Below are 21,311 nucleotides of genomic sequence, written 5' to 3'. Positions count from 1 at the left end.
AGGAAGATGGTGGGATGGGAGTGTAAAACATAGCTATTGAGATTCATGTCTGTAGGTAAAATTATACTAACTCCTGATGTGTGTGTGAGAGAGAGAGAGATGTAGATGTAGATATTTACTCCTGAGTGCCATTGTGCCACTGTAGAAGCTAGTTAATATTCATAATAGAATGAGCTAGTTAGTGCTCATTCCAATTCATCTTTAGGCTACTAATTTTTCTTGAATTACAATCTGTCATCCACATTCAAAAGAGTTAGGAGCACAGGACCACTATGAAAGCAGAATGAACTGTGAATAAAAACATCTCTCCAGGAATCTATAGGTTCTTCAGTAGAATCCTATGGTCAAGTTCATCCAGCAGTTACCATAGAATCATGCTGGAGGGCCTACAAATGCCCAGATAAGTGTTTGCTCTAGGACTCTCTAGGTTCTCAAGTGCAACTCTATGGTCAAATTCCAGCGGAAGTTGATCATATCGAAAGACCTAGAGATTCCTAAAAGGGTCATATTAATCAAATCTGCTAATAACAAATCTGCAAATGTGGAGAACTGACTATATATACAACATTGTGATTGCCTGTTGGGGCCTACCCAATGAGGAAGCTAGACAAGGATTTTATTGCCTTTGAATCAACCTAAAAATACAAATATTTAAATATATCTGTTTGTTATAGAACTGCTTTTCCTCATCCATGTATCTTGTAGCTTGCCTTTATGTGATTAAATATTGAAGCATAAACACAGGATTAATTTTGCAAGTCTGCTGACATACCTCTCAGAGGAAAATCTATTGTTTTAAGCTAATCTTAAATATCAAGTCTGACTCTCTGTCAACCAAGAACAGAATCTGGGTGGATACACCTAATTCTGCACAGAGACAATTATGACCAGTGTCATCTAGTGACTCAATGTTAAATGAGTACCCTGACACCAAAGGGCCACCATGCACCCCCTTGGACCAATTTTATCTCGTCAGGAAACAGGAACACAGAGTCTTTCGTACATCTGCAATGCAAATTGCAAATATCTCAGGCAAATTCTCTGCACACCAGATGTGAACAGAAAGTCATCTGCTAAAGAACTTCATGAATAATTTTGAATAAAGTGGAATTCCATTCTCTGATCATGAACGAAATGAGAACATTTAAATTTATCTGCCAGATAAATTATTCATCGTGAAGAGTTTGTGAGGCTCCATCTGTGAATGCAAGAGTGTCCTTCCAGATGTGTCTTGCTGTCATTGTACTTGGGAAATGAAAAACATCACTTTAGATAAAGTTCTGTTTGTGTCTGAACATTTCTAATGAAGGGGGTAGAACAACATCACTATTAAATGGAAGTCAAAAGTTGAATGTGCTCACAATGGTCACAGAGTATTGATGAATGTTCACAGAGTAATTATGATCATTGTTGTTTTGTCAGTTCTGTGATGCAGGCTTTTCCTCCATGCTTTCCCATCTTTTTCAAATTCTGTGGTCTTTACAGTTGTATTTTGGAACATTATTACACAGGGGCTTTTTAACTGAGACACTACATTAAATATCTTGAGATATAGCACTTTTGTAACAGGATTTTATCACATGAGGCAGGCAAGCTGAAATTGCAGCTGGAACACATGACATCATACACATCCTACTATCAGTTTGCCTCCACTAATAATAATAATAATAATAATAATAATAACAACAACAACAACAACACTTTATTTATACCCCGCTACCATCTCCCCAAGGGACTCGGTGTGGCTTACATGAGGCCGAGCCCAAAATACAACAATACAAGCAATAACAACAACAATATAAGCAATTTAAAACAACAAAACAATAAAACAATAACATAAGCATTATCAAATAGGACAACACTCTTTAAAATCTGTGGGTAGGCCAAATGTAAGTAAAATTAAAAATAATGCTGGCGAAAAAGTGAAAAATCACTTCATGATTTTCAGTCTCTAGCTATCAGGGGTGTGCAATTTTTTCATTAGTTGCCGTAAGTCATATCAAATTTGTTAAATTCATACTTACAATGCAATATCCATTGTGGGGGCATGGCCCACGCCAAAAACTTAAGAATCGAAACTTACCCAATACTTTTTTATTTGTATTTTGTAAATCTTGGAAGCCTCCCAAAGTCAGTTTCATTTTTAGCACAAGGAAGCAAAGCCGAAAAGGCTGCCATTCCTCTTTAAATTAATAGCCTCTCACCATTAGGAGAGGGAAGCGGCAGGGAGAAAGCAGAGTTTGCTGGGAAAGAGACTGAGAAAGCACAGAATTCTGGGAAATGTAGTTTGGGGAAGGGAAGAGCCCTATGCCAGAGAATTCAAAAGGCCTTGCCCTAAACTACATTCCCCAGAATTCTACTTAGTATGAGAAAGCCCCAATCAGGCTAGGGGAGAGATTTGACCCTCCGTAGCAGCAGCCAGCCAGGGTTCCAATACATTGTTGAATCTGAAAAAAGGAGAACTGACTGTTACTTCTAGTAAGTAAATCTCTGTGCTAGGCTAGGAAGAAATCCCTAAATGGAAGTTATATTTGTTAATATGAGAGACATTCGACGAGAGCACTGTTGTGGCTTTAAAAAAAACTTTTTGTCAAAACGTTTTTTTAAACTTCCCTAAAATCAGTAGATGTATGAATATTTCTGAAAGTTGGGGGGAATGATCCCCTGTTATCTTGTCTTATTGCATAGAAAATGCAAGAAGCTAGCTCTTATAGGGGTTTTAAAATGTTGTTTATAAAAAAATTGGAAATTTCCCAAAAATCCATGGATAAGTGAAATGTTCTGAAACTTGATGGGCTAACAGTGATAAATGTGTTCTTCCACTGTAACAAGTTTCACCTTAATAACTGTAAAAATGAAGGAGAAAGGAGCCCCTGAAGCTTCTCCACTTGCGCAATTACTATAACGAAAAAGTAGCAAAATTTCATTACTCTTGTAATAGTAATGAAATTTTCACAAATGATACTTTAGAAATGAAATCCCAGCACCCCCTAATTTTGTGATGAGTTTTTAAACCTTTTTTTAATCACTTGCACAGCCCTACTAGTTATGCATGAGTGAAATTGTATGTGGAAGTATGATCATGGGATCACAGAATAGTAAATAGCTGCAATTGCCCTACTAAAGAGAAGTATGTTATTGAAGGTATTCAGTGTAGTATGCATCTACTATCTACAACAATGCTTGCTAGCTTCTACTGAATTCAGGTTACACATGAACTGAAACTCAAGAGCTGTTCACTGCCATTACATGCTGATTGGTATCTACACTGTAAAGTGGCACAGAAATTGATAATTTCAGTTCTTTATAAGCATGTCTCTGTCAAGTGATATAGGCAAGATAACCAGACCATTTCTAATTGTCAGTTCCATATAATAGGAATACATCCATTAATAAAATCAATGTATTCCTAAGCATTATTTCTTTAACAGGATGAAGAAGAAAGAGGAAGGCTTCATAATAACGAACTTCTTTGTCAGATACTTTGTAAAAGCGTCAAACAGACAAAAGTTCAGAAACTGTCAGTTGCTCTTAAAAAATAAAAATGAACAACCGAGACTCAAAGCAGCTCACAACTAAAAACATTACAGTGGAACATAATACTAAAACAACTCAGGTTAAAACCATAAAAGCATATAAAATCACAGCACCCCCTGACGATCTTTAAAAGCCTACCTGAATAAAAAGGTTTTAACCTGTGACCTAAAATACAGCAGGGAAAGGGCCATTCTGGCCTCCCTGGGCAGGGAATTCCAGAGTAGACAGGCAGCCACCGAGAAGGCCCACTCTCTTGTTCCCATCAGCCAAGCTGTAAATGGAGGTGGGACCAAGAGAAGGTCCTCTCCTGAAAATCTCAGGGCCTGGGTAGGTTTGTACAAGGGGATGTGGTTGGCCAGATAGCCTGGAGCCGAACTCTCTAAGGCTTTAAAGGTCATAACCAGCACTTTGAATTGTGCCTGGTAACAGACTGGCAGCCAATGGAGTGGCTGCAACAAGGAGGTTGTTCACTCCCTGTAGCCAGCCCAAGTTACCAACCTGGCTGCAGCACTTTGAACCACCTGGAGTTTCCAAGCACTCTTCAGAGGCTGCCCCATGTAGAGCATGTTACAGTAATCCAGACAGGATGTAACTAAGGTATATGCCACCATGGCCAGATTTTGCTTCTCAAGGAATGGGTGCAAGCTTTAATTGTGCAAAGGCCCCCCCAGCCACCACAGATACCTGGGCCTCCAGGTTCAGTACCAAATCCAAAAGGACCCCCAAACTGAGAGCCTGTGTCTTCAGGTGGAGTGTGACCGCATCCAGCACAGGCTGGATCCTTATTCCCTGGTCTGCCTTATGACTGATCAGGAGTACCTCTGTTTTGTCTGGATTAAGTCCATTACTGATGACAGACACTGGTTTAGGGTCAGGGCAGCTTCCCTGGCTTTAAGTGGAAAGGAATAGTAGTGTTGGGTGTCATCTTCATGTAGGTGGCACTGAACTTCTGGATGACCTCTCCCAGTGGTTTCATGTATATGTTAAATAGCATGGGAGAGAGCACAGAACTCTGAGGAACTGCACAGGTCAATGGCCAGGGGTTTGAACAGGAGTCTCCCAGCACCACCTTTTGGTCACAGCCCTCCAGGAAGGACCAAAGCCACTGTAAAACATTGCCTCCTAGTCCCATCCCAATGAGATGACCCAGAAGTATACCATGGTTAATGGTACTGAAAGCTGCTAAGAGATCCAGGAGAACCAACAGGCAAACACTCCCCCTGTCTAGCTCTTTGTCTAGGTCATCCACCAAGGTGACCACAGCTGTCTCTGTTCCACAGCCAGGCCTGAAACCAGATTGAAATGGATCAAGATAATCCATATCATCCAGAAATCCAATTACCCAATTACAATGATGCTTCACATCACAGGGTTTTCTCTGCATGTACTACAATGATGCAGTGCTGATTTCATTACAGCTGGCTTTTTATACTCACGGATTTGTCACATTTTCAGTCATTTAAGCTTGGAAGTCCCTGAACAGACTCAGAAATGGAGTTGGCAGATCAAACGACTACCTGGCAAAATGGCTCAACCTAGGAGAATCCTCCACCTTGTGCTATTGTGGAGCAGAACAAACAACTCGGCATTGGTATGCTTGCCCACAATGCCTTTCCTCAGGCACATAGGAAGAACTGTTTAATGGTACAGACAATGTAGTCACTTTTGCCCATTTTTGGTCTAAAACTATTTAGCTGCTTGTGATCCCTTTATTTTATCATTTTTAACTTATTTATGCAATGCTTTTGACACAAAATAAATAAAGCTACAGTAATGTGATATGGGATGAGACCCGTGGGAATGACACTATGATTTCTGGCACTGGGTGACACAATTCCTAGTGAGGCCACTGCAACCCAGTGATTAACTACCTGTAATCAAAGCTTTCAGTTAGGGGAAGGACAAGGCTCACACATTTGAGTTCCAAGACCTCCCCCTTTGAACATCAGGCAGAAACAAAGGGCAGTCTCTGAGGCTAAAATCCAACAATGCCAATAGTTATCTGGATTACACCTTTCTTCAGGCAGCTGAGCAAAGCAATAGATCATGAGGTCTTATGCAATAAAATTAATGGATGCCACACCTCAGTTACCTCTAAAATATACAAGCACTATTGCATTGAACAGAGGTAGGCTAGCACAATGGCATAAAAAGATTCAGATCTCAAAGTACAGTGTGACCTCTCTTATACATGGGAGGTCAATATCCACATACTCAGACTCCAAAAGATATTCCCCTCAGAGGTGTTTGTCCCCCAGTACTAGTATATGATATACAAATATAGTCAAAATATAAGATTAATTGTTGTCTATAGTTTCAGTTATCTTGAAACATAATACTTGCAGATACAGCAATCCCATTGTATTTCTATGGGAACTGAGCAGTCCCCAGAGTTAATACACATTTTGGAATCTCCAGCAATTTGCTAAGCCTGGAGACATCATTTGTTCAATTAAAATTCTAATGAAGGGAGTGATTAGAAGATTTAGTTTACCATATCAGTATCCTTATAGAGGCACACATAGGAGACCAGTTGATGTGCTAAATTTATGTTAGCCCAATTGATTATGTTAGCCATGATTGACAGTAGATATTTTTGCATTTCATTTTCTCCTTACCTCCCTGATTAATCTGTCCCCATTTGGGGAACATGTTTATAGGTGATGAAACCACGTGCTATAAATAAACACGATATTCTTGAAGTTTCTTTGTTATTTGTTTGTATCGACTATTCTAGGGACAACTCTTTGCACTATTTCCAAATGCCAAAGAATCAAATGAATTCACTTTTCTTCACACATCTTTAAATACACTGTAACTTCTGAAAATGTCTGTGCTAAAAGCACACTTGGTTCATTTCAGATATTTAATTAAAATAAATGCTGAATAAAAGAGAAGAAACCCTTCGATTTCACTAAAAAAGAAGAGAGTGAGGAGCAACAAACCAAGTGCTGAGGTATTCCTGCAAAGTGCCTTGAAGCTATTTACATATAATGAATGATTTTTTAATCAGAACTAAACAATAATTAGTAATTAATTATGTATATTGGACATCATTCTATTGTCTTTGGCTTTTCTGAGAAATGCATTTTGCCATTTGGAAATTTGTGGAATAGCTTTACTTGGAATATCTTCTCAAGCCTATCTCCAAGTATGTGGCTGCTGTCTTAAGGATACGGAATATGGCAAAATAAAATCCTTATATAAAGAATTATAACAAAGAATATACCTTAGATACAAATGTTATAGTTTTTTCTCCTATGAAATTCCTGGCTAGTTGAGATTTTATATTTCTGATGGTCTTAGGAACCCCTTTGGCCGAGAAGGCTAAAGATCTCTCTTTCTGTCCTTTTCTTTCTTTTGGGAAACAAACGGCTAATCTTCCCATCAAAAGCCCTCATCCGCTGTGATTGGCCAGCCTCTCAGCCAAGGGGAGGGCTGTTTCTGAGATTCCAAGTGGAGAAGGCAGAGCAGGAGTGCTCGGCGCATGGCAGCATGGTGTACATGTGAGGGCAAGGGAGAGCATGTGAGGCTGGAAGCAGGTTTGCGTCAGCGACTCCCTTCAAGGCATGAGGGTTCTGTGTGGGAAGTTCGGCCCATTTCTATCATTGGTGCAGTTCAGAATGCTCTTTGATTGTAGGTGAAGTACAAATCCCAGCAACTACAACTCCCAAATGTCAAGGTCTATTTTCCCCAAACTCCACCAGTGTTCACATTTGGGCATATTGCGTATTCATTTCTAGTTTGGTCTGGATCCATCATTGTTTGAGTCCACAGCACTCTCTGGGTGTAGTTGGATTACAACTCTAAAACTCAAGGTCAATGCCCACCAAACCCTTCCAGTATTTTCTGTTGGTCATGGGAGTTCTGTGTGTCAAGTTTGGTTCAATTCCATCATTGGTGGAGTTCAGAATGCTCTTTGATTGTAGGTGAACTATAAATCCCAACAACCACAACTCTCAAGTGAGAAAAACATCCCTCAACCCCACCAGTATTCAAATTTGGGTGTGTTGGGTATTTGTGCCAAATTTGGTGCATTGAATGAAAATAATTTTGCATATCAGATATTTACATTACAATTCATAACAGTAGCAAAATTACAGTTGAGAAGGAGCAACGACAATAATTTTACGGTTGGGGTCACCACAACATGAGGAACTGTATTAAGGGGCCGCAGCATTAGGAAGGTTGAAAAACACTGATCTAACACCAATAGTTATGATACTCAATTGCTGTAATAAATAAAGTGACCTCCATATTCTGTATTCTAAACTTTCCCCGAGCATTTGCTAAATGGAATTTTCCAGGACTTCAGAATTGTAAGCAATCGATGTCTATGCTTTTGCCTCCTTCCTGAATTGCCAGGAGCTAACATGTTGCCAAGAGCTATTTATACATATTTTAATATTTCAAAATTTGAGGTCATTGGTATGGCTGTGTTTTGTTGAGGGTGATTCTTCTCACTACCTCAGACTCAGGCACCAAGATTGCGGAAGTATTTTTTATTCAGAAATGGAAAAAGAAAAATGTATAATCTTTGCATTTTACATATTCCTTTGGCATGCTTGATGCACCATTAGTCTGATTCACTAAGCAATTTGTACATTATAAGAAAACATGCCCTTCCTGAACTGAAAGAATACATCCTGAAATTAAAGTAGAAATCTCATAAATCCTTACATTTTGAAAACTGGCTGGAGGATATGTTAGAGCTTAGTATTAAGAAAAAAACATATAATAAGAAGATTCCTTGTGCTACTGATTCATCATTCTGATATCATTTTTATTGAGCTGCTTAATCATCCTACTTATCCCCTATGAGATAACTTTTTTCCCCTGAGAGAGTTGCAGGAGGTCTATGAGCCCCTGACTACATTGATTTGCAGAAAGTGATGCTCAGATGCAACCCAGGTATGATCAGTGCTAAGATAGCTCTTTTTGATTGCTTGAACTTCAGGGATGGAAACATTTGGTTAACAAAAATAGGACAATAGGCATTTTGCATGGGGCTGATGGAAGATGAGTAGTAATGTAATTTTGTGTCTTTTGAGCTACATAGAATCATAGAGTTGGAAGAGAACTCATTCGCCATCCAATCCAATCACATGCCAAGAAGCAGGAAAATCACAATCAAAGCACCCCCAACAGATGGCCATCCACCCTCTACTTAAAAGCCTCCAAAAAAGGAGCCTCCACCACATTCTGGGCAGAGAGTTCTACTGCTGAACAGCTATCACACTTAGGAAGTTCTTCCTAATGTTCAGATGGAATCTCCTTTCTAGTAGTTTGAAGGCATTGTTCTGCATCCTGGTCTCCAGGGTAGCAGAAAACAAGCTTGTTCCCTCCTCCCTATGACATCCCCATACATGGCCATCATGTCTCCTCTCAGCCTTCTTTTCTGAAGGCTAAACATGCCCGGCTCTTGAAGCCGCTCCTCATAGGGCTTGTTCTCCCAACCCTTGATCATTTTAGTCACCCTCCTCTGGACACATTCCAGCTTGTCAACATCTCTGCTCAATTGTAGTGCCCAGATTTGGACACAGTATTCCAGATATGATCTGACCAAGGAAGAATAGAGGGGTAGCATGACTTCCCTGGATCTAGACACTATACTCCTATTTATAAAGGCCAAAATCTCTTTGGCTTTTCTTTTTTTCTTTTTTTGCTGCCGCATCACATTGTTGGCTCATGTTTAACTTGCTGTCCACGAGGACTCCAAGATCTTTTTCACATGTACTGCTCTCAAGACAGGCATCCCCCTTTCTGTATCTTTTCACATCATTTTTTCACACCACTTGAACAGAAAAGATTGGAGTCTCATGGAAGAACAGCATAGAAAAGATGCCTCTAGGAAGACAATCCCCAACAAATATGATACACAGGAGCTGAGCTATTGGGAATCTAACAGCCTCAATGATATGTAGGGAATTGGGGATATAGTCCAAGGACCCACCAGTGGGTGGGAGGAAAAACAAGGGAAGAGCTAGAAAGAATAATCCATTATTTTAGATGTTTCTATAGTAATGCACAGAACATGGCAAATAAACATGGACATGAACCCTTAACATAAGAAAGACTACTGGACTTTGGCGGATGGTTCACATGACTGGAATGTAGTAATACATACAGATATGACCTATTCCCAAGAAACTGATTAAACTGTAAGGCAAGAGTAAGAGCATTCTATGTCAAGTACATGTACAAGAATATCCATGGCCTAAGGTATTAAAAATATATGGACAAAAATGAAAGAGAGGGAAACAATAGTTATATAACTATAGACCAACAGAATGAAGACTAGATTATATCCTCCTAGAACAGCTGACCAAATATCCAAAAAGGAGAAATATATAATAATTGGAGGATTCAATCATCCTGGTATTTGTTGGAAGTCAGTCTTCATCAAGAATGTAACAATTTCATTGTTCAGAAATTAAAGGAGGCAACAAGGGGGTCAACTGTTTTGAATTTGATCCTAACCAACAAGAATGAATTGGGAGTGAATTGGTGTATTAGGTGGAAGTAATGGAAAATAACCATATCCTCTTAAAATTTGTTATGCAGAGGAAAGCTTTAAAAAAAACTACATGCTCTTTGGATTTTGTTTGTTTGTTTGGGTAAAATGGTTATATGATTGACCATAGGTATAATTATCCAATAGTATTCTGGTACATTTGTATTTTGTGAAGTGAATAATAAAAAATGCTCTTTGGACTTTAAGAAATTTGAATTAAATATCCTTAAAGAAATATTGGGTGAGATCTTGTGTCAGAAATATTCAAAGAGAAGAAACTTGGAGAGAAGAAAGATGATCATAAGAATTTCTTAAAGATGAGATGAAATATACACAATTGCAAACAATTTCAGTGAGGAAGCAAAATGGGAAGATGTCTTTAAAAGAAAACAAGATATAGATACAAAACTTATCAGCTGAGCTGAGTTTTCAAAGGGACATATGCAAGAAATGGAAGACGAAAATCTCCAAAGAGGAATACAAATAAATAGCTTTTCTCTTACTGACTTTGTACTCAGACCCCAAAGCCAAGTGTAGCCTAGCCTCTTTCAAGACCATCTTCAACACTAGCATAAGCAAACATCTCAAACAGGCAAATATTTCACTTTTCTTCTCCTGTATGGTTTTTTAAATATCTTTGGCTGGGAAAGAAGCTAGGGTAATACATTTGGTGCATTGGACTTACTTTAATGAAGGTGTCACATTGTTTCGTACTTTAGATTTTGTTATATTTTGCATCATTACCAATAGTGCTACTCTTGAACATACACATTACAGAAGGTGTGTTTCTTTATTTTAGAAAAAAATAATAATACTGGATTGCTGACATTATAATATTTTGTATCAGAATGTGAAATTGGCAAAGAAACCGAGAAAAAGTGAATCTCAAAGGAGACACTAATGGGTTTTTCCTATGAAGCCATTTCAATCATGAACATTAAATGTAAACAAAAACAAATCTGCCATCTTAATCTATTGCTCTTTGTAAAGGATTATAATGAACATAAATTTCAAACATAGTTGAATGTTGAATTTGTTTTTCTTGTCAGGAGCAACTTGAGAAACTGCAAGTCATTTCTCGTGTGAGAGAATTGGCCACCAGCAAGGACGCTGCCCAGGGGACACCCAATTGTTTTGATGTTTTACCATCCTTGTGGGAGGTTTCTCTCATGTCCCTGCATAGGGAGCTGGAGCTGACAAAGGGAGCTTATCCACACTCTCCCCAGATTCTAACCTCCGACCTGTCAGACTTCGGTCCTGCCAGCAGAAGGGTTTAAGCCACCGGGGGCTCCTGCTGAATAAAGCAGTAGTTAAAAACTAATTCAGTCACTACATTTAAAGGCATTATAAAATTCAATGTATTTGTGCATGGCTTTTTAACAAGAAAAAGTGGTGCAAAGTGAGGGCTCTAACAGGTCATATGTTTAGCACAGGGTTTAGCAGAGCTGGTAAATCACCAGCAATGATAAGATCTACCAACAGAAAGGTTGCCAGTTCGAAGCCCTGGGTCAGTGTGAGCTGCTGATTGTAAAGCCCAGCTTACTATTGACCTAAGCAGTTCGAAAACAGCTTGTGCTGTAATTAGATAAATTAGGTACCGCTAAGACAAGCAGGGGAAGTATTTTATGACACCACAAAGAAAAAGATCTGAAAATGCTGGGTAACTAAAAAGAAAGGAGGAAGTCTGATGGCTTTTTGTCATAGAGGATGGAGTGACAGCACACTCCTGTGGCTGGATTTTGAGAACAAACCTTCCAAGGCATCAAAAAGCTTGACGTGGGTCGACACAACATACCTACTTCTGTTCTGTCTATTCAAAACGGCATAGAATGTTTGCCGAGTATGTGTACTGTGATCCACCCTGAGCCCCCTTGAGGAGATAGGGTGGAATATAAATTAAGTGTTGTTGTTGTTGTTGTTGTAGTAGTTATGTGGATTATGGACTACACAATTGTCTTTCCTAGTTTCAGCTTGAAATCTAAAAGAAAGTCAGCTCTCCAAAAACATGACACGTAAACCATAGCATGGTCTCCTACATTTCCAAGCAATTGATATAAAAATATTAAATTGAGAACTTGGCACACTTGGTTTTAATTTCTTCCTCTCCACCCAAAAAGTTGAAAACTTTAATTTCAGTTTTCTTTCCATGCTTGCTGCTTTAATCAAATAGCCATTGAACCAAGACCGCCATGAAAATGTCACATTCCAACAAGAAATTCTCTAACATTTGAAAAGAAAAAAATTAATTAAAGATAATTACTATTCCATTTAATTATGCATTCTATCCACTTGAAAAACTTTTAGGAACTTAGCAGAGTTCTTGTAATTATAATGATTACAATGATTATCAAGGAAGTAATAATAATTCATCCCCCTCCTCCTTAAAATGAGGCCTGAAGAGAATAGAAAGTCCTACTAAGCCATTCTAAGACTGCAAAGTGAACAAGTATGGAAGAAGGAGGGACATCAAGGTGGCAAATTCGGCCTCCAGCCTACATGTGTTTGTTAGTGTTATTCTTAAGGGCCTTTCCATATGATAAAAAAACAGCAGGGCTTTCAATCACATGGAAAAGAAATGCCTGTGTCCATGAATTATACTTAGGGCATTTATGGCTACAAAACAGTACCACTGCTGTGTCATTAAACTAAATGGAAGACAATGGAGTGGTTTCACAATTGGCTCTCTGCAGCACATTTTAGTCAACAACTTCATAGCTGCCTTCTGTACTAGTTTTGTAATAAATGACTTGTCAACAGCAGCCCCACACTGTTAGTCTCCATACACAGTTTTTCAAGGAAGTAAATTATTAAGGTGCAACTTGTGAGAGCTACATTGAGTCAATCAACATCTTGGAATGTCATCTGTTTTTCCCTTCCCCATCACTACCATGCCTACAGATAACAATTACATTGCCTAGGAATGTCTAACTTCTGTGTTCCCTTGATCCTTTTTGTTTTTGAAACTATTGCCCAAGGCTCAAAAATATACTTTGCCTCCCCCACTATCTCTAGAGCTTTTCTGAGTGTTCATGTTCTATACAACCACTGATGTGCAGCATTCAAACAAAGGCAAATTATTATGGGCAAAACTCAAACAGAGATAGAGACATAAATATGGAATACTTCTAACGCCTGCAACTTTGCAAAATTGATTTCCTTATAAGTCAATTTGTGTGAAAAAACATTTTACCAAGCCTTGATTAAATTCCAGCAGGGGTTTCAGAAGGCAGATAAAATTGCTTTACAATATTTGCACTTTTAAACTAGTATTACCAAAGAGGAACTGGATATGCTATTTAGAAAGAGCACAACTGACTCTCTTCCCTTGTTAACATTAAAAGAGGAAGTCTAAAAAAAACCCAGCTTCAATGCAGTCATGTGTTCAAGAATAATTTCCAATTCAAAAGTCAGTTGGTCTTGAGCAAAGGACCCCAATAACCTGGTTGGTTTTGACCAGACATTGGAAAAGTTACATTTTTGTTCTCCAGCTCCCAAAATCCAGCAGCCCTATCTAACACTTCATATTGGTATGTGGGATCTAGTCATCAGTTCTGAAATATCAGGTAACTCAGTTACTTAGCCATGAATAATGATAACTGGAGAAATGAAGGGGAAACACAGTTGTGGCTCTTATACAAGGGAAAATACAAACCTGAACTATCTCTACTGATAATCAATTACAGAGATTCGCATGATTTTTTTACTCTTTATAAAACTGTGTTAGACTTTCCTGTTTAATTTTCCATTCTAATAGTCTGTGTGAGAGAGAGATTGACAGATATATCTATTGTATTGTGACTTTACATTTCTGTTTGATAAAAAGAGGGTGCGAATGGATGACCCATGCGGTTCCCATTTGGAAAAGAAAATACAGGGAATAGGAAGATGTTTGCTCAATCTGTCAAGCCAGTTAGGAAAAGCACAGAGATTTATGAGCCAAGGAACTTTTGATAACACATTATTTTGCTCTCTGCCTAGTTATATATATATATATATATAACTATATATAAGCGGTTGTTCTATCATCTTTTAAATAATGTGATGCTGTTTTTCATAGCCAGTCAATGAGCTTTTGTGTAAGTAAGTACACAAGATTATAAATTCCTGTCTTATTGCTTTACTTTAGAGTGAGAAAATGGCACAATGGGAAACTTTTTCAGGGGTTTCTAGTTTTTCATTTTGCAGAATGCCAAAATTAAAGGCTGATTAATTTCCCATGTTTGGAGGCTTTTTAGAAAAACCATATATCCATTGTAACAGTATAGTGTAGCTTCTGGAAAGGTCAAAAATGCATGCCAAAGCAGGTTTTTAAAACCTGCTTTCTGTCTCCACAAGCCACTCAAAACCTAGTCTTTTCTAGGCAGGATGGTTACATGCAGCCACCCCGAAGCCCCCAAAACAATCCTTAAAAGTAAAGCAAACTTACCTGGGCCCCATTAAGGTCCTCCTTGTGTCCTCCTGGCATGAAGAAATGATATGCCAGGAGACCGGGGGGGGGGGGTGGACAAGGCGGGAAATTGCTCCAGGAGCCCAAAAAGTTTGGAATGTCCCAGGAGTGAGTCCCCACAGGCCCAATACCCCATTAGACTAGGACCTTTCAGGAAGGCCCAGATCTAATTGGGTATTTTATTAATTCGGAATAACCAAGGTTATTCCAAATTAATTCATTTATACCAGGGGTGTCGTTTGGACACCCCCATTAAAAACCCAGACAGGTTCCAGAATATGGGCCTGTCTGGATAGACCCTAGGTTGCAGCTATGTTTCCAGGATAAAAATATTGTTGTGTGCCTTCAAGTCCCCTCTGATTTATGCAGATCCTGAAGCAAACCTATAACAGATGGCCAGAGAAGCAGATGGCAGAAATAGAAGAACAGCCTGCCTCAGGGGAGCGTGCTTGCTCCATCCATGTTCAACATCTACACAAATGCTCCTGACACGACAAAAAAAATCTACAGCCACTGCCAGAAGGGACAGAGAGTTTCACCTATGCTGATGATCATGCCATTACAGCTCAAGCAGGGAGATTTGAGATGGTAGAACAGAAGCTCTCCGAAGCTCTAGGTGCTCTTACTACCTATTACAGGGAAAACCAACTGATCCCTAATCCATCTAAAACACAGAGATGTGCCTTTCACCTTAAGAACAAACAAGCATCCCAAGCTCTGAGGATTACCTGGGAAGGAATCCCACTGGAGCATTGCAGCACACCCAAATACCTGGGAGTTACTCTGGACTGTGCTCTGACCTACAAGAAGCACTGCCTGAACATCAAGCAAAAAGTGGGTGCTAGAAACAATATCATTCGAAAGCTGACTGGCACAAGCTGGGGATCACAACCAGGCACAGTGAAGACATCTGCCCTTGCGCTATGTGCAAGGACCAGCTCAGATATAAAATGCTGCTGCTGAGTACGTATGCCCAGTATGGAACACATCTCACCACGCTAAAACAGTGGATGTGGCTCTTAATGAGACATGCCGCATTATCACGGGGTGTCTGCACCCTACACCACTGTAGAAATTACACTGCTTAGCCAGTATTGCACCTCCTGACATCCGCCGGGAAGTAGTAGCCAATAGTGAAAGGACCAAGACAGTGACATCTCCAGCTCATCCCTTGTTTGGGTATCAACCAGCACCTCAACAACTTAAATCAAGAAATCGTTTTCTTAGATCTACAGAGACACTCGCTGGAACACCTCAGCAAGTGAGAGTTCAAAAGTGGCAAGCTCAAGCCCAGCACCTCAATCCGTGCATGATACCAGATGAGAGACTCCCTCCTGGGCACACAGAAGACTGGGCAACTTGGAAGGCACTGAACAGACTGTGCTATGGCACCACGAGATGCAGAGCCAACCTTAAGAAATGGGGCTACAAAGTTGAATCCATGACATGCGAGTGTGGAGAAGAGCAAACCACAGACCACCTGCTGCAATGCAACCTGAGCACAATGGAGGACCTTCTTGCAGCAACACCAGAGGCACTCCAAGTGGCCAGATACTGGTCAAAGGACATTTAATCAACTACCAAGTTTGCAAAATTTGTGGGTTTTTTATCGGTTTGTTTGTTTTGTTCTGTTAGAAATGTAATACAATGTTATGGTTGCTGATTACACGATAAATAAAATAAATACATGCTTCCTGTAGTCATTAGGTTTGTTATTTGCGTCTTCACTGCAAAATATAGGATATTCTGAAATTTCAATTTCACTGTAGTTCATTTGTGATCCATCTTATCTGTCCAACTAACCCATCAAAAATTTCTTCTCATTTTTTCCTTCCTTCCTTCCCTTCCCTTCCTTTATTTTCCTTGCTTCCTTTGTTCTTTCCTTCCATCCTTCCATCCCCATTCATGAGCCAAGCCCTTTCTCCACATATCTATTGGTATCACAAGCTCAAACTGAATTTTTCCATGTTATCTTTCTCATGCACAGAGAATGTGTAATGTAAAATAATATGTGTTATCTGTAAACTAGCATTATGGTACAATATTATAAGGACAAGATAGAGAAACCAGGATTAGGAAAGCATCACCTCCCTTGAACACCAGGCAGAAGTTTTAAATCTTCAAAGATTAGGAACAGTTAGAGTAATTCATTACAATCTTTTGCTCTTGGAAATTTCCAAGAGTTCACTACTGCCAAAGGCAAGATGAATGATAGTGGCAACCTGTTGAATAACTTACTGCTTCTCTGCCTCTTGTTCCACACTGAGTTTCAGTTGGGGGAGAGGGAGTAGGACAATAACAAGGATAGTATTGTTTACAGTTCTTTGTCATTTCTTAAAACATTTCATGTTATTCAAGTTAAAACAAAAACAATTAAATGCAATATATCTAGTTGCCCTTTATATTTGCAGAACTGCTAATACCACTACACCCACCTACAAAAAAAGCCTTAACTTAATACTATCAATCACATTTAACACAAAAGTACAGTATATATATTGTATGCATTTATCATTTACTAAACTTTTCAAAGCTTTCTTTACAGTTTCTAATCTATGTGCACAATTTTCACAGCAGACAGTAAAACTACCCAAAATTGCCATTTAATTATTGATGGCAGACTTGTGAATAATCAAATCTATGACAGTAAAACCCATGAAAGCAGAGGTCTGACTAATATAAAACACAACCCATGCAAGAAGAAATTATCTATTGGCCTAAAGTCCATATTGTTGTAACTTTACAGTAGTGGTTCTCAACCTGTGGGTCCCCAAATGTTTTGGCCTTCAACTCCTAGAAATCCTAACAGCTGGTAAAGTAGCTGGGATTTCTGGAAGTTGTAGACCAAAACACCAGGGGACCCACATTGAGAACCACTACTTTACAGGATTATCTGAGGAATCCAACTCAAAGGAGGCCGATCAGGAAGGCCTTTACCCAATCCTGAAGAATCAAAAGTGAATACTTGCAATAACTACTTTCTGGACAAGGAGGCACAATTTTAGCCATAGGTGATAGATACTGAACAGAGACCTCTTTCCTTTTACAATAGCAAGTCAAGAAGAGGTAGAAACAATGCTCCAGCCTAAATACCCAGTGCCAAACAACTAGCTACCTGTCTGTCAAGATCAAGCAGCTAAAAATTCCCAGGGGCAAAAAAGGTAACAGTTTGACAACCTTATATGTGTTTGACATTATTGAATTCCCGAACCCTTGGATCAACTATAAGGTATATAATTTGCCTTGCAAATTCTTCAGGATTGTTTTTCCTGATTGCTTGTTTCCCATGGGTGACATTGAAACATTTGAGACATCAGTACTACACTACTTCTCATTTTGACTCTACTGAGTTCCCTGGCACTTGCTGTTTCCAAGTATATGACCTATACATAAACCCCAGTCAATTGTGTTGTATAAAATTCCCATGAACAGATAAATATGCATATCCCAGTGACAAATATATGATAATTTTGGAGGCAAGGTTGGAAGTACAAATGAAAAATACAAAATCTAAAAACTAAGAAAATATTTCTCTGATTGGAAATTAAGTTTTCCAGGCTCTGCATTGCACAAGACGAGGGGTGGGGGAAAACCAACCCTGTTCCAGTTTTGCTTTGAATGCTTTTCAAGCATTGTTTAAAGACACCAGAGAATTGCAAACCATGCAAAGAAAGTTTTCCACATACTGCTTTGAATAGAGAGTAGCACAAACATTTCCAAGCTGTTTTTAACGCTTCTGCATACAACACTTTTAATGACACACAAAACACAAATGGGGAAATCAGAAGAAGGCCAAAGCAGACAGGGGAATCCAACTGGGGATAGAAAGAGAAAGGGAATGAGAGGCAAGGACTGGAACGAAAGAGTATGACTATGAAATGTTTAAAGAGGAGAGAAGTAGAAAATGGTAAAAGTTTCAGCCAAGAGTTGTGCAGCAGAAAAAAGAAAAGAAAAAGCAGAAAATTGTGTATTTGTGGGGAAAATTGTGTATATGTGGAGACTAGGACATGGAACAATGGCTTCAAACTACACAAAAGGATATTCCAGCTGAACATTAGAAAGAACTTCCTAACTGTGAGACCTGTTGAGCAGTGGAGTGTGATGGAGGCTCCTTCTTTGGAGGCTTTTAAACAGAAACTGGATGGCCATCTGTCGGGGGTGCTTTGAATGTGATTTTCCTGCTTCTCAGCAGGGGTTGGACTGGATGGCCCACAAGGTCTCTTCCAACTCAGTGATTCTATGATTCTATGATTCTATGAAAATAAATATAAGCAAGTGCTGCTATGAGGGAAAGGAGAAAGAAGGTTAGAGAGAGAGGGTGGTTCCAGGCAGCCCTTTATTCCAGGATCATTCGTGTTTTAAAAATGCAGATGTTCCTGGGGGCTGTCTACAGCTACCCCAGAAAGTGTGCAGAACATCTGGGGACCCTCCCCACCTCCCCCAAACCCCTTTTAAAAGTAAAGAAAACTTACCCATCCAGGATCACTCCCAAACTGCGAACCTGCACCTTCAGGGGGAGTGTGACCCCATCAAGCACAGGCTGTAACCCTATACCCTGGTTGGCCTTCTGACTGACCAGGAGAACCTGAGTCTTGTCTGGATTTAGTTTCAATTTGTTCACTCTCATCCAGTCCGTTACAGCTGCCAAGCACCAGTTCAGGACCTAGACAGCCTCCTTAGTAGCAGGTGGGAAGGAGTGACAGAGCTGGACATCAGCTGTGTACAGATGACACCAAACTCCGAAACTCCGGATGATCTCTCCCAATGGCTTCATGTATATGTTGAGTAACATAAGGGACTGTATTGAGCCCTGTGGGACCCCACAGTACAATGGTCATGGGGCCGAGCCTTGTAAGACTACAGCCCCCATTACTCCATAGCACTGAACCAAGGTAGTTAAAGTGGATTCATTCTACAGTAGCATAGATGTACCCAAGGTTTTGTTTTCTATCAGTGGAAGATTTGGTGTTCTAACACTTTTTTAAAAAGAAGGAATTCTATACAGGCAGTACCTCTAATGGCCAAATGACAAAGAGTACACTTTTTGCTGCTGTGCATTACACTCGTCAACATGTACTTGGATTTCATCATTCATCCATGTGTTCTTGGACTTCAACAGATAGCAAAGTTAATCAAGAAAGAAGAAGAAAAATCCATCCCCAAAATGTCCCACCTATTTGATTGCTTCACCCACCCACATCCTCTCAAAATCATAGTGAATTATTATTTGACAACTAAGTGGTGAAATGATGGTGAAGACTTGTCCGGGAACTTTGAGTTGCCATTTCCTCCATCCCGAGATTTTTGGTTGAGTGCTTTTTTAATGTGGAGAGTGAACGAGAGCGCACTTCCGAGAAAAGAAAGAGTCAACAAAACCTAACTCTGCTGACTCTAACATGAAAGCTAGTAATAAGGTAAATTATTTCAGGGCTTCTAGGAGCATTTCTCCCTTTCTCCAGCTAAATTAAAATAAACCCACATGTTCAACTGTGCTTAAGCAGGAAGCAGTTGCCATGGATACCATGGAAGCAATCTAAATGTGGTACAGTATACAAAATAATAAACTGAAATGACTATGTACAATACCGACAACAGCTGGGGGAATGTAATTCTAAAATACCTGGTAAACAGACCAACACACACACACCCAAAAAATAAAATTGTTAAGCATCTGTGCATCTGCTATTCAGGCAACAGGACTTGGGATAAAGTAAACAAGAGATTAAAACAAATTTGTACAAAGAATGTTTTCATCTTGGCCAGAGTAATACACTAGAGTAAGCAAATTAATTATGTTCCAATATGAATGCCAAAGTGAATGATTGACTGCTAAAGAGAAACACAGACATAAACTCAGAAAGGTGCATTGACTGCTAGAGAGAATACGATGTACCTTGCCAGATGTCCCGAGGCAAGCAATGGAGTCTCTTCAGACAATTCAGGGCAGATGTGCCCTTTTATGCTCTCCAGTGGAAGAGCAGCATCCAAGACCTTTCACGAAAAGGCCTTCAGGAAACTGGCACTAGCCATCTGCTATTATATACAAAGTCTTCCTTTTCACTTCTGTGTTTTAGGTGCAAATTCCACCTTCAAATGCAGAAGGAATAAAATCTGTTTTGTAGAATGCTATTCCCACCTGTAGTAGTTTGGATGCTGCACTATGACTCTAGAGACCAGGGTTCAAATCCAGGCTCAGGGGCAGAAATCCACCAGGTGACCTTGGACATGTCACACTCTTTCACCCTCAAAAAAAGACAAAGGCAAACCTTTCTCCAAACCTGTTGTCATTGGAGTTTGCTCCCCACTTTTCACTGAGGATTGAGGCCCAAAGTAGTTCACAACTTTAAAACTGAACATTTTAAAAAAACTACAAAATATAAAATGGAATTTTAGTACCTTGGGAAGTTTGATCTGGCCACGGTAGTCCACGCTCTGATTACATCCCGTATAGACTACTGCAATGTGCTCTATGTGAGATTGCCTTTGAAGACTGTCTGGAAGCTTCAAATAATCCAACAAATGGCAGCCAGATTGCTAACAGGAGCAGTGCTCAGGGAGCGTACAACTCCTCTGTTATGCCAGCTTCACTGATTACCAGTTTGCTACTGGGCACAATTCAAAGTGCTGGCTTTTTACTGTTTAATGAATGTTTTATTTATTGTTTTAATTGTTATTATATTGCTCTGTTTTATGTAGTGGCATCGAATTGCTGCCAAATGTAAGCCATCCTGAGTCCCCCTTCGGGGGTTGAGAAGGAACGGGATAGAAATACCGGAAATAAAATAAATTTAGCCTATAAAGCCCTAAACGGTT

The 21,311-nt window shown here is 39.5% G+C and overlaps 1 protein-coding gene across 3 annotated transcripts in view; it reads right to left on the bottom strand.

Annotated features, from left to right (window-relative positions):
* Positions 1 to 21,311, bottom strand: part of HTR1A (5-hydroxytryptamine receptor 1A) — a 96,614-nt gene that overhangs the window by 9,659 nt on the left and 65,644 nt on the right. The window contains exon 1 of one of the 3 annotated variants that reach the window (XR_010909349.1): positions 2,084 to 2,250. The exons of the other annotated variants lie outside the window; for them this stretch is intronic. The gene's annotated coding sequence lies outside the window, so the exon portion shown is untranslated. Of the gene's footprint in view, positions 1 to 2,083; positions 2,251 to 21,311 lie in introns of those variants that run through there. 3 annotated transcript variants of the gene reach the window in all.

Source organism: Anolis sagrei, chromosome 2 (assembly GCF_037176765.1).
Source record: "Anolis sagrei isolate rAnoSag1 chromosome 2, rAnoSag1.mat, whole genome shotgun sequence".
Classification (NCBI taxonomy): Eukaryota; Metazoa; Chordata; class Lepidosauria; order Squamata; family Dactyloidae; genus Anolis; species Anolis sagrei.
Note: the sequence above shows the minus strand (reverse complement) of the source record. Positions and strands in the feature narration are given on the sequence as shown.